General features: G+C 42.2%; 1 non-coding gene across 1 annotated transcript; it reads right to left on the bottom strand.

Moving 5' to 3' along the window:
• Positions 1–2,946: 2,946 nt before the first annotated feature.
• Positions 2,947–3,052, bottom strand: LOC145557175 (small nucleolar RNA R71). The gene has a single exon (XR_014092226.1). It is a non-coding gene; the product is annotated as a small nucleolar RNA R71 (small nucleolar RNA).
• Positions 3,053–14,533: the final 11,481 nt, after the last annotated feature.

The raw sequence follows: 14,533 nt of genomic DNA on the forward strand, positions 1-14,533 counted from the left end.
TCCTTGGACTCTTCATGGATCTCCATCAACCTTCATCATGGGCCTTCTCATCTGGGCTCTTCTTTGGATTAATTAAGAATTTAAATAATCAAACTAATTCCTAATTAAATAAAATTACAAAAATATTTAACGATACGCAGATCGTATTTAAATTACAAAAATACATAACGATACGCAGATCGTATTTATAATTTAAATCTAGGGCTATACTAGTCATTTATAGTAATAATATATCATATATATAAAATGCCACATAATAATATCACATATTATACTTGCCAATAATTAAAATATCAGATATTCTTAATTATGTCAAGTGGATAAATCAATTAATTAGGAAATCCTAGAATATAAATCATATTTGATAAACTAAAATCCTAACCACCTAAAAGATTTTATCCTAAAATTAAGCTAACCAACTAATTTTAATTAGATTAAAAAATCAAATTATGTAATTATCTTATAATCAATTCAAAACAACCTTAATTAAAATTGCTTAATATCCCCTTAAAATCAGTTTTTCAATATTATCCAAAATAAATAAATCAGAATTTATTTATTTTTTTTTTATTTTATTTATCAAAAAAAAAAATAAATTTAAATGAAAAACAGAGGCTGCGTGACTGAGTTGCTTCCCAGCCACGGCACAGCCGCTGCAGCAGCCAGGCCAGAGCCCAGCCACCGCAGAAGCTGGCCGCCGCAGCCAGGCAACCGCCCAGTGATGAGTGGCATTTATGCCACTCTTTTATCTTTTTTCTCTAAGGATTCTCCCCTCGTTTGCACTTGTTTGGCCCTCTTTCTAAGCATTTTTATTTAGCTTTGCTTTCTCTTTTCTTTCTCCTTTATCCTCCCTTTACTTAGTCTTCCCGCTTTGTTCTTATTGTGCTTTTCATGCTTATGCTTTGTAGGAACCATCGAGACTTTCAAGAGGAGGAAGCTAAGCTCAAAGGAAGCATGATTCAGAAGAGGTTCGGCCGAACCTCCTGATGGTGTGGCCGAACCAAGGTGTGGCCGAACCTGCTCAGTGGTTCGGCCGAACTTCGAGGCAGGGGCAAGATGAAAATTGGCAGTTTTGCAGGAGTGGCCGAACCACAGGAGTTCGACCAGACCAGGATCAGGGAGGTTCGACCGAAGCTACCCATGGTTCGGCTGAACCTACCCTGTAGTCTGGCCGAACCTTCCCATTTGTTCGGTCGGACCTCTCCTTTTCTCAGCTGACTCTGTACGGACTATATAAGTCCCTTTTTTAGAACGTTTTGGGGGATTAACTTAGTTTTAATTTTCTACATTTTAGCTTAATCTAGAGAGAGAAACTTCATTAGTAGAGAGAGAAAGTGTGGATTTCCATTAATGAACTTGGATATTGAAGAAGGAGCTTGATTGAATCTTTGTAAATCTTCATCTTAAATTAATGAGCAATCTCTTACTCTCTTTCTTTATTTTTGTATCTAGTTTTGTTTGCTTATTTTGATTTTCCTTCTTTGCTTATTGATCATGTTGATGCTTATTGATTTGATGATTTATATGGTCTTCAATATGATTTGTGAGTAGTCACCTAGCCAAGGGTGTGGGGATGGTGTAGTTGTTAATTGATTCATGCTTATGATGTTGGGGTTATGTTAATGGTGATTAAAGTCTTTGTATACTTGATATTCTTTGGTCTTTCTTGCAAGTGCACATTTTTAGTTGATCAAAGATGAATCTTTACTAACAAGTAACGGAAGTTGACTTAGTTGAGATTCATTACTATCGATAATTCTTTGTTTGCACCTTCTAATATATGGTTCTAATGTGGAAACATATAGGCTATGTTAGGAGAAATCGATTAACCCCGGAAGACGGTTAGATCGAGCTTTATTTCGATATTCTTGCATGCTTAGTTTACCATTGCTTTGCTTCTGTGTTATTGCATGATCAAGTGACATCTACATCTACCCACTTCCCTTGGTGTTTAGTTATATTGATCTTTAATCATTCTTAATCCTTAGTTTAATCTCTTAGTTATTCATACTTCTTGTCCCGAGATAGCTTAAAGTCTTAAGTAGTGAATGCGGTGTCTATGCATGTCTCCCTGTGGTTCGACCCCTCTATTTACCCTATACACGTATTAGGTTGGTAGAGCGTTATAAATTAATTTGACTTAGGTGTAGTCGCTCAACGACACGATTATTGCTTTGTCAAATTGGCGCCGTTGCCGGGGAGACGGTTTCCATTGCTATTTCATTGCTTGTTTAAGACTATCTCACCTTTATTTGTTAGTGTTTGCTACTTTTGTTACTTGTCAGTGCTTACGTTCTTCTTAGCTTTGTTGTATGAACAGAGGACGAACCCGCTCAAGATCTTTAATTCCCATCGATCCAGAGCTAGAGAGGTCTTTGTCCCTACTTTGAAGAGAAGCAAGAGCAAGGAGTAGAAATTCCCGCACTCCAACGAGAGGAGTAAGAGAATTAGAAGATACTCCACCCTCTTCACCCTCAAGTGAAGAATTAGATAGCCCTAAATCATCTTCGAATTCAGAAATCAACCCTTTCTCAACCTATAAGTTTGAAAGTAAAGAAGGTTCTAAAATGGGAGAGAATACGCCTTTGAGTCGTCTTGGGGCCCCCGAAGCTTTTAGAGCGCAAAGTGGGATCCTAACTCCTACTACTCAAGCCAACAATTTCGAGATCAAGCCTAATTTGATTGCCTTGATTGAGAGGAAACAATTCTCGGGTGGAAAGTTTGAGAGTCCTCATGAGCACCTAAAAGAGTTTGAGAAATATTGTGACACAATAAAGGCCAATGGCGTGACTCAAGAATATATTCGCCTCAAAATGTTTCCATTTTCGCTAATTGGGAGAGGTCTAGAATGGCTAGAGAAGGAGGTGCCCCCTAATTCTCTCACGACATGGGACCAAGTGACTACGGCTTTCTTGAGGAGGTTTTATAACCATAGGAAGACCGCCGAGGCTCGGTCTTTGATTCAAGGTTTTCGCCAAAAGAGTGGTGAGTCTCTAAGTGCGGCATGGGAACGATACAAAGAGCTTCAACGTCAATGCCCATACCATGGGATACCCAAGTATCAAATCATTCACACTTTCTATGGAGGTCTCACACCTCAAGGAAGAACAAGCCTAGACGCCGCGGCCGGTGGTCCAATTATGAACAAAGGAGAGCATGAAGTGGAGTGTATTATAGAGGAAGCCGCAAAGCACTATGATGATTGGTACGAAGGAGAAAGGGATGCTACTTCTAGCAAGGGCGTTTATGCATTGGAGCAAGCCAACGAAATCAACAACCTTTCTACCCAAATCTCTAAAATGACCAAGCAAATGGATGAATTGATGAAAGAAAGGTCCAACCCTCATGGTAATATCTCCCCTTCAACCAAGGGAGGCAATGGTATGGATACTTCCTCCCCCTCTTCTTACAATACAATGCCCCAAGGGTGCATGTTTTGTTCTAATTGTGAAACCTATGATCATGATACCTCTCATTGTGTCTATGCTTGTGAAGTTCAACCCCCTTCCCATGAACATGATAGTAATATGGAAAATGTCAATGCTATGAATTTTGCTCCTAGAATGGGAAATGTAGGAAACTTGAGGCCAAACTCCAATCAAATGGGGAATTGGAATCAAGGTGGAAACCGTGGTTGGAACCAAAATGGTGGTGGTTATGATAACCAATGCCATGGTGGGGGAGGCCCTTCCAATTTCAATGGAAGAGGCTACTCTAACCAAAGAGGGTATGGTAATCAAAACCAACAACCTAATCCCCGATACCAAGAACATCAAAATCAAAATTTTGGTGACCAAGGTAACACGGGAAATAATCAACAAATCAATGTTCCTAACCAAGGCACTGGAGGCAATAGGGGCCAATTTGCTTCTAACTATGCCCAAACTAATAGGCCTCCGGGTTTCCATCAACCCCAACTTCCTCCACCTCAACAACCTCTTCAAATTGAAGCCCCTTTAATAGATCCCGTGATGGCTAAATTAGATGCTCTTTTAAAAATGCGTGAGGAGGATCAAAAGAAACATGAAGAGGCTCAAAAACGAACCAATGCTCATATGAAAATGCTTGAGACTCAAATTGCTCAACTTGCATCTAATTCATCCCCTTCTTCTTCTTCTCCTTCTTCTTCTCACATCCCAAGTCAAGGAGTCAACCCAAAACCTTTGTATGCCGTGACAACAAGGAGTGGGAAGGTAGTAGGGAGTGACACTTTAATTGAGGAAGAACCCCAAGAAGAGGCGGAGTTAGAGAATGAGGGTGAAAAACCCAATGAGCCATTGAGTGTTGAAAAAGAAAAACATGTTGAGGTGCTCAAGGAAAAAGAAGCCACCCCCTTGCCCCTAAATCGCCAACCTAGAGAGGAGAAGCTACCCTTTTCACAACGATTTGTGAGAGCTAAACTTGATGCCCAATTTGGGAAGTTTTTGGAAGTCATTAAGAATTTGCATATCTCCGTCCCTTTTGTTGATGCTATGAAGCAAATGCCCCACTATTCCAAATTTTTGAAAGATCTTTTGAGTGGGAGAAGGGAGTGTGAGACGGTGAGTTTAACCGCCAATTGTAGTGCAATTCTTTCCAACAAACTACCTACCAAATTGAAAGATCCGGGTAACTTTTCCATCCCTTGCTCTATCAATGGCATTGAATTTGATAAAGCCTTGTGTGACTTAGGAGCAAGTGTGAGTCTCATGCCCTATTCCGTCTACCAAAAGCTTAGTGTAGGAACCCTCTCTCCCACTAACATTACTCTCCAACTAGCGGACCGTTCCGTTAAGTTCCCCATGGGCAAAGTTGAGGACATTCCCCTTAGGGTAGGAAAGTTCACATTCCCCGTGGATTTCTATGTGCTAGAAATGGATGAGGATGAGAGGATTCCTATAATTTTGGGTAGGCCATTTCTAGCCACTTCTAGAGCTATCATCGATGTGAAGGAGGGGAAGATATCCTTGAAAATTGACAATGATTCTATTGAGTTTGATTTGAACAATGTCATGCAACAACCCTCCTCAAGTGGTGAATGCTTTAGGGTAGATATTCTTGATACGGTTCTTGATGAATTTTCTCGCTCCCACTTGCATGCCACTAATGATCCCCTTGAAAGTGTGTTGTTGAATGAATCAAAGATAGGTACTCACAAAGAAGACATACAATTCTATGAGGATTTGCTTGAGGAAAGCAAGGAGTTTAAGGGCGCGAGCATGGAAGAAGAAGCTCCTTACATTCATGACCTCTTTCCAGTTGAAGAAAGAGAAGAGAGCCCCAATGGTAAGGGAGCACCAAAGGTAGACTTGAAACCTCTACCTTTGGGCTTTAGGTATGCATTTCTTGGTCCCAATGAGTCTTTCCCCGTGATTGTAAATTCTAACCTAACGGAGGAGCAAACCTCCCTCTTGATCAATGTTTTGAGAAATCACAAAAAAGCTTTGGGTTATACCATTGATGATATCAAGGGTATAAGTCCATCTTTATGTATGCACAAAATTGATCTAGAGGGAGATGCCAAACCCGTCAGGCAAAGGCAAAGAAAGCTTAACCCTTCCATGCAAGAGGTTGTGCGGAAGGAAGTGGCTAAGCTTCTTGATGCGGGAATTATTTACCCAATTGCTCATAGTGATTGGGTATCTCCCGTGCAAGTTGTGCCTAAGAAAGGGGGCATGACGGTAGTGAAAAATGATCATGATCAACTAGTACCCACTAGACTTGTTACCGGTTGGCGCATGTGTATTGACTATCGCCAACTTAACACAAGTACATGCAAAGATCATTTTCCACTACCGTTCATTGATCAAATGTTGGAAAGGCTTACAAAGCATTCCTTCTATTGTTTCCTTGATGGTTACTCGGGATTTTTCCAAATCCCAATTGACCCTAAGGATCAAGAGAAGACAACTTTCACATGCCCCTACGGTACTTATGCGTATCGTTGGATGCCTTTCGGGCTTTGTAATGCCCCCGCAACATTCCAACGTTGCATGATGTCCATTTTTAGTGATATGATTGAGGATGAGATAGAAGTCTTCATGGATGACTTCTCCGTTGGAGGAGCCACCTATGAAGATTGTCTATCTAATTTATCTCGTTGCTTAGAAAGGTGTGAGAGGGCTAACCTCGTGTTGAATTGGGAAAAGTGCCACTTTATGGTCGAAAGTGGGATTGTTCTTGGGCACAAAATTTCCCATGCCGGCATTGAGGTTGATAGAGCCAAGGTTGAGGTCATCGAAAAACTTCCTCCCCCCACCAACGTGAGGGAAGTGAGGTCTTTTCTTGGCCATGCCGGGTTCTATCGGCGCTTTATTAAAGATTTTTCAATGATCGCTAAGCCTCTCACATCCCTATTGCAACAAGATAAGGAGTTTGTGTTTGATGATGCTTGTCATAAGTCCTTTTGTAGGTTGAAAGAAGCCCTTTGCACCGGTCCTATTGTCCAAGGTCCGGATTGGTCTCTTTCATTTGAGCTCATGTGCGATGCAAGCGACGAGGCCATTGGATCGGTTCTTGGACAACGAAAGAATGGGAAACTTCATGTCATACATTATTTGTCTAAAACTCTCAATGATGCCCAACGAAACTACACAACTACCGAGAAGGAGTTCCTAGCGGTTATCCATTCATTCGAGAAGTTTAGAACCTACCTCATTGGTTCTAAGACAATTGTGTATACCGACCACTCAGCTCTCAAATACTTGATAGGGAAGAAGGAAGCTAAACCAAGGTTGTTGAGATGGGTTTTAGTCCTCCAAGACTTCGATTATGAGATGAGAGACAAGAAGGGAACCGAGAATGTGGTGGCGGATCACCTCTCAAGGTTGGGCGGTGCAAGGTTTGAAGATGATGGCTTGCCAATAGAGGACACTCTAAGAGATGATGTGCTTTATGTCCTTGAAGTGAAATCGGAGCCTTGGTATGCGGATATTGTGAATTACTTAGCTTGTAGTGCCATACCACCAGATTTCACTTCACAACAACGTCGAAAACTCAAGCACGAGGCCAAGAGATACATTTGGGATGATCCCATTTTATTGAAAAGAGGGGTCGATGGTTTGTTGAGGAGATGCGTCCCCAACGACGAGGTTCAAAGTGTTCTCCATATGTGCCACTCTTCTCCTTGTGGTGGGCATATGAGTGCTCAAAAGACCGCCTCAAAGGTCCTTCAATCTATGCTCTTTTGACCTTCTCTATTCAAGGATGCGTGGATATTTGTCAAAACTTGTGATAGATGTCAACGGATGGGGAATATTTCTAGAAGGGATGAAATGCCGCAAAATCCCATCCTTGAGCTTGAAGTTTTTGATGTGTGGGCTATAGACTTCATGGGCCCTTTCATTTCTTCACATGGGAACAAGTATATTTTGGTCGCCGTTGACTATGTGTCTAAGTGGGGGGAGGCCGTGGCTTCTCCAACGAATGACTCTAAGGTGGTGGTCAACCTTTTCAAAAAGGTGATCTTCCCAAGATTTGGTGTTCCAAGAGCGATAATTAGTGATGGGGGATCGCATTTCAAGCACCACACCTTCGTTCGACTACTTGATAAATATGGGGTTTCTCACAAGCGAGGGCTTGCATACCACCCTCAAACGATTGGCCAAGCGAAGGTCACCAATAGAGAGCTCAAGGTGATTTTGGAGAAGACGGTTGCTAGGACAAGGAAGGATTGGTCCTCCAAACTTATTGATTCACTATGGGCTTATAGGACCGCCTTCAAAACCCCAATAGGGACCACTCCCTACAAGCTTGTCTATGGAAAAAATTGTCATTTGCCCGTGGAGATGGAGCATCGAACGCATTGGGCAATCAAGCAAATCAACTTTGATCTCCATAGTGCGGGTGAGCAAAGGCTTCTAGAGCTACATGAGTTAGAGGAGTTGAGGATGAATGCCTACGATAGCGTAAGCATGTATAAGGCGCGGACTAAGGCTTGGCACGATGCTCAAATTGTCAAGAAGGAATTCGTCAAAGGCCAAAAAGTCCTCCTATTCAACTCCCGCTTGAAGCTTTTCCCGGGCAAACTTAGGTCAAGATGGAGTGGGCCGTACATTGTCACGGAAGTGTTTCCTTATGGAGCCTACGAAATTTCCCAAGACGGCCACTCCCCTTTCAAAGTCAAGGTTCACCGTCTCAAGCCCTATCATGAAGGATTCCCAAGTGATGAACCAGTTTCTGTGACACTGCTTGATGTGCATCGTCAATTCGACCCTCCTTGATCAACTCAAGGAACGTCGAGCTAACGACGTTAACCAAAAGCGCTTCCGGGAGGCAACCCGAGTTTCTAACCCTTTTATACTTTTTCTTTTCATGTTGCTTCTATTTTTCCATCTACGACTTTGGATTGTTTGGATTTTTGGGTTTTGATTGTGCTTGGGTTTTAGATATACTTTGCATCTAGCATGATTGTAATGTGTTTAGATGTGTGTTAACGGACTATTTTTACTTGCGTGATTCTTTATGGAAGTTTGGCCGAACCAATTCATGTTCGGCCACTGCAGCAATTTCAAGGATTTATGGCAACATTCTGCCAAAAACAAAAATATTGAATTCTGGCAGAAGGTTCGACCGAACCCATGGGAGGTTCGACCGAACTTATACTGTAGTGCGGCCGAACTTCCCTGGGTTCGGTCACTCCTAAATTTTTAGAAATTTCCAGCAACTTTCTGCCAGAATCTGAAAATTTGCAGTTCCAGCATAGGTTCGACCGAACCCAAGTATGGTTCGACCGAACTTAATTCGTAGTGCGGCCGAACTTCCCTGGGTTCGGTCACTCCTCTCTTTTTGCGATTTTGCTGGAACTTTCTGCCCGGATTTTAAAATGTAGAGTTTTGGCAATGGTTCGACCGAACCACAGGGGAGTTCGGCCGAACTTTTACTGTGGTCCGACCGAACATACCCTCGGTTCGGCCGAACCTATCTTCAGAGTCGAAAAAAAAATGCTGCCATGTTTTCTATTTTGCTGCATTTTCGTGAATATCACTCCCATATTTGTCACCTACCCCATTCTTCTCCTTCTCACTCTAAACCTCCATTGCACCTCCCCTTACAACCTCAAATCTCCATCAAAATCACTCCAATCTTCATCCTTTCTCACTTATTTTCCATCCTTCACTCAACTTTTGCAATCTCTACCAAAAATTCCTACCAAACAAACCCACCTTTCCATTTTCCCCAATTTCAAGGGTTTAAGTGCTTCGGTGTTTTTGGGTTTTTACTTCCTTCCAATCAATTGTGGTATGTTTGTTCTAGCTTTTGCAAGTTTATTTCTTTAATTTCTTATAGTTTTACCATGTTTTACATATTTAAGTGTGAATTATGGTATTCTTGAAATTATTAGTAATGACTTGTTTATTTCATGTGGTTCTTTGGATTGACTTGTTGCAATTGATTGGTTGTTCATAGTAGAACATGTTCTTATGATGATTATGCATGTTTACCTTGGTTTTATTTTGATCTCAATGTAATTGAGTGTTGATTTCATACTAGGGTATTCATGTTACCATTTTATGATTGAGAAATGCATGAGTTGGATGTTATTGGAGATTGTTATTCATGGTTTTGGCTTGATTTTGATGGTTTGATGATTGGATATCATGAAAATAAGGGGACATCATGCCAAATTTCACCTAGACCTTGTTAGGACTAATTTAGGAATGACATAGGAATCCTTATTCAAACCTTGGTCCAAATGTATTCATGCATGCCTTGAATTGTATACTCTCAAGCATACACTTTTACCTTGGTTAAGTACTTGGCTTCTTATGTCATTTCCTATCAATTTGTTCTAATGATATGCTCTTGGTGAATTTGTAGAATCACGATGTTCGGCAAGGGAAAAGGAAAGTCAAAGAGGAAGAGGGTGGGAGAATCCTCAGCAACGCAATTCCCACCTCCTCCCGGCATCAACGATCATGGCATTATTGCTCCGGACGAGCAATTTTGGCCTATATATGCATCACTCATCAAGCGTCCGATTAGGTCCACAAGGTTCTTTTGCCCTCAAACTTTGAGGAAGCTGGGAATATTGGATGAGGTGACTAGGTTGGCTCAAAACTTTGGTTGGGGCGACTTCATCCACCTCCACGCTCACACTTACGAGCGTGTGACCTTGGAATTCCTTGCCTCCCTCCGCAAGGAAGTTTTTGAGCCGGAAGATGTCGATGAGGATCCTCAAATCATTATACACTTCAGGATGTTCAACGAGGATCACTCTCTGACGGAGAGTGATCTAAATGAGATCTTCTTTTGGCACGCCACTGGCCTTGATCACCCGTCTGAAATGACCTCCTCCCATCGCATTCCTTACAACGAGCAAGAGTGGTGGAGGAGCATCACAAACAAGGATAGGTTCCAAACTAATACCTCAAAGGTCAACAACATCATCCATTTAGCCTTGAGGTATTTTGTACGACTTCTACAATATGCCGTGTTCTTCAAAGCCAACCTCGGCTCCATGGTAAAAGACGAGGTTGCTTGCCTATTCTTGGCCGACAATCCTCAACGGCTAAAATTTCAATGCTCCTCCACCTTTATCCAACGGCTCTTGGATACTAAGGACAACCGTCTAGGTGATGAGATATTTATGGGTGGCATGATTACTATCATTGCTCTCTCTTTGAAGGGTGGAGCATACAAGGACCAAATTGAATTGCTCCCACCCGTGCACCAAAACCGAGAAGAGCTCACCGACGAGTTCCCTCCCTATGCTCTATCCATAAGCGCCCTCCGTCACAGCCGCTTCCTCAATTTCACTACTAGCAAGCGCCGTTTTATCCTCCTGGTCGATAGGGAGATCGAATGGTGTGTCCTCCCGGACCCCGACCTCACTACGGTGGACCACTCCGCTCCTCTCAAATGGAAGATCCCTCAGCAAATCATCCCCAATGAGCTGAGGCGAACTAGAGCCCGGGGTGGAGCTCCTCAACCTCCACCGGTCCTCCATCAAGAGCAAATCAATCCCCCCCTTAGCGGGGGAGGTGAGGCATCTTCTTCTTCTTCCTTTCCTCCTTTTGATTTCAATGCCCTTCGTAGTACCCTCGACGATATTCGTCGAGACAATCAAGCTTCCATTGAGCAATGGGGGTACTACGCGAGGGCAAATTATGACAATCTTGTGCAAGCGGGCATTCAAGCGCCCTATGTGAACTACCCCTACCACCCTCCTCAAGAGGGTCCGGTCAATCATTGGGGACCCTATGACCCTCAACACCCCACCCCCCCTTGCTACGCCTATTGGGAAGGTCCCATCGACCCTACCCAACGCGTTGGCACCCCCCCATACGACCCCTATCGTCCGGGTGGGTGTGATCCGTCTTATGACCCCGCATCCGCATCCACCCCCGCTCCTTTTGATGGTGGTTGGGGTGCCCAAGGGTGGCCCTATGAGCACTTTAACCAACCCTTCCACCCTTTCATGGACACTCCCGGGTTTGATCCTAACAACCCCCCTCAACCTAGGGGGCGAGGAGATGATAACCAGTGATGCTGTGGGAACTTTTCCCTTCCCCCCGATCTTCTCACTTGTCACTTTTGCTCGGGACGAGCAAAAGAATATTGTGGGGGAGGATGTCCTTTTGGTTGGTTGAAGTGTACATAGGAAGGTAGGGTGGGAGGGTAGTTGCTTGCACATAAGGAGGATAGTGAGGATAGTGGCTTTGTGGTATTGATGTGGCGTTGTGGCGGTGGTGATGATGTTGGTGATGTTGTGATGGTGATGTGATGATATGGTGATGTTTTATGATTATTGATGTGATGATGATGATGATGTTTTATGGTTATTTTTGCTGATTTCTGATGATTTTCTTTGATGATCCCCGAGTCTTTGTAGGTGGAGATGCTCTCGAAAAAAAAAATCCAAATTTCCCGAAACTCCAAATCCCCTTAATCCAAACTTTGTAGATAGCTTTTTATTAATTTTTCTTCTTTTTGTTTGTTTCTTTAGTCTTTTTCTTTGTTTTCTAACCTTTTCTTGTTTTGTTCTAGTTTCTTTTGTTTGGCCCACCTTTATTGAAGCTTGAAGCGGAGATGTAGGACGTTAAGGAGCAACACTAGCTCCCTTGGTGAGAATTGGATATATTACCTTGTCTTATATTTCAAGCGGCATTCGGTGAGACCTTTCCTCTCTTTCTTTTTTCTTTTTCTTTGAGTGCTTAGTTTGGGTCTAGTTTAGGAAGAGTTGAATGGTTCGAGGTTGATTGATTTTGGTTCCAAGGAACCTGGGATCGATGATGTTGATATCAACGATCACTTGTATGTCGATTGGGATCTATTTGATTTACATGCCTCGATTATGAACCTTTTTAATTTCTTCCTCCCTTTTGTGTGTTTTTCTTGTTCTCTTTTGTGTAACGAGCATGACTATGACAAGTTGAAACATTTTTGATGTGGATTTGCTCATTCATTTGGATTCAAGAATTTATGTGCCTTTTTGATGACATGGCTTTGAATGCTTACCTTCCTAGTTGATGAGGGTTTACACGGTTTAAGAATGCTTAAGGTTGAATTAGACACATTATAAGCTAAGGTAGCCCGGTTTAGAACTCTTGATGACGTTTGAACCCCTTAGTTCACGGGAAAGTGGTAAGATGGTGTTGCTCTCCGTAGTGAATAGGATTCCCTTGGTTGGTATTTGCTTATTTTTATCCCGTGTGAGCGTCATTTGTTCTAGCCTTCATCACTCTTGTGAGCGGCGTTTTGGATCCTTAACTATGCATGTCTTAATCTTTGTGTTGGTATTTAGCTCCCGAGATCGTGACCAAACAACTTTAAAGGAGGAAGAGGGCATTTCTTCTCATTTTTCTTTGTTTTCTTTGTGTTTTGTTATAAATTTGGTTTTCATTTTTACATCCACCCACTTGCTAACCAATTTGGGCCTCATTCCCCTTTCTTGATCTAGCCATATTACAAACCTTTCGGCCTATGTTCTACCAACCCTTGTAGTTAGTGAAGCATTGGTTTTTGAGGTTCGAATTCGAGAGTGTTGGTTTTAGGGCAAGAAAGTTGTGAATATTGGTTCAAGTGAGATTTTGAAAGTTGTTCATGAAAGGAAATATTTGCAAAAAGTTTGTGAGGAAGGATGCAACGTATGAAGTTCAAAATTTTTTTTTTTTTTAAAAAAAAAAAAAAAAAAAAAGAGAGAAGGGGAAGGAAAAGGAAGAGGAAATGATGAGAGAAATGAAGTAATGTTATGAAATTTTGTATTGAAGGTTGTAATTTGAATTTAGGTTCAATTCTTAGGTGGTTCTTGAGAGATGACCACTCTTTTGCTTCACTTAGGATTTGCCACCAAAAATTTTCAAATTAATTCCCAACCTTAACCCTTAGCCATGACATTACAACCCAAGTTAAGACCCTTGGACTTGGAGAAGTGCGGTCAAAGAACGGTGGAGGGAGATAGATTTCAACCCTATGGAAAGAGTGTGCATAGTTGAGATGTCGGGATAACCTTATGACTCCACAATAAATTTCTTTTTCCGGTTCCCTCGAGGAACCATGAGGAGCTAACTTAGGGATGATTTGAAGCTAGTGGAGAGAATGCTGACCGTCTTGGTTGGAGCTAGGGAAGAGGATGAAATCATTAGTTCTCTACGCTTAGCTTAGGTTTGTCTCCCTCAACCATGAGCATCTTAGAACGTGTTCCCCCTCTTTGAGTTGAGAAAAGTAAGCATTATTTGATTCATGTCCCTATGTTAGAGTCCATTTGGAGCATTTCCCATCGTGAAACTTGATTGATTTTCTTAACCCTTGTCATATTATGCTTGTTGTGTGTTGTCTTTTTGTTTTAGTATTCCTTGCTTGAGGACAAGCAAAAGGCAAGTGTGGGGGATTTTGATGAGTGGCATTTATGCCACTCTTTTATCCTTTTTCTCTAAGGATTCTCCCCTCGTTTGCACTTGTTTGGCCCTCTTTCTAAGCATTTTTACTTAGCTTTGCTTTCTCTTTTCTTTCTCCTTTATCCTCCCTTTTCTTAGTCTTCCCGCTTTGTTCTTATTGTGCTTTTCATGCTTATGCTTTGTAGGAACCATCGAGACTTTCAAGAGGAGGAAGCTAAGCTCAAAGGAAGCTAGAGGAAGCATGATTCAGAAGAGGTTCGGCCGAACCTCCTGATGGTGTGGCCGAACCAAGGTGTGGCCGAACCTGCTCAGTGGTTCGGCCGAACTTCGAGGCAGGGGCAAGATGAAAATTGGCAGTTTTGCAGGAGTGGCCGAACCACAGGAGTTCGACCAGACCAGGATCAGGGAGGTTCGACCGAACCTACCCATGGTTCGGCCGAACCTACCCTGTAGTCCGGCCGAACCTTCCCATTTGTTCGGTCGGACCTCTCCTTTTCTCAGCTGACTCTGTACGGACTATATAAGTCCCTTTTTTAGAACGTTTTGGGGGATTAACTTAGTTTTAATTTTCTACATTTTAGCTTAATCTAGAGAGAGAAACTTCATTAGTAGAGAGAGAAAGTGTGGATTTCCATTGATGAACTTGGATATTGAAGAAGGAGCTTGATTGAATCTTTGTAAATCTTCATCTTCAATTAATGAGCAATCTCTTACTC

This window comes from Chenopodium album, chromosome 8, assembly GCF_948465745.1.
Source record: "Chenopodium album chromosome 8, dcCheAlbu1.1, whole genome shotgun sequence".
NCBI classification, from domain to species: domain Eukaryota; kingdom Viridiplantae; phylum Streptophyta; class Magnoliopsida; order Caryophyllales; family Amaranthaceae; genus Chenopodium; species Chenopodium album.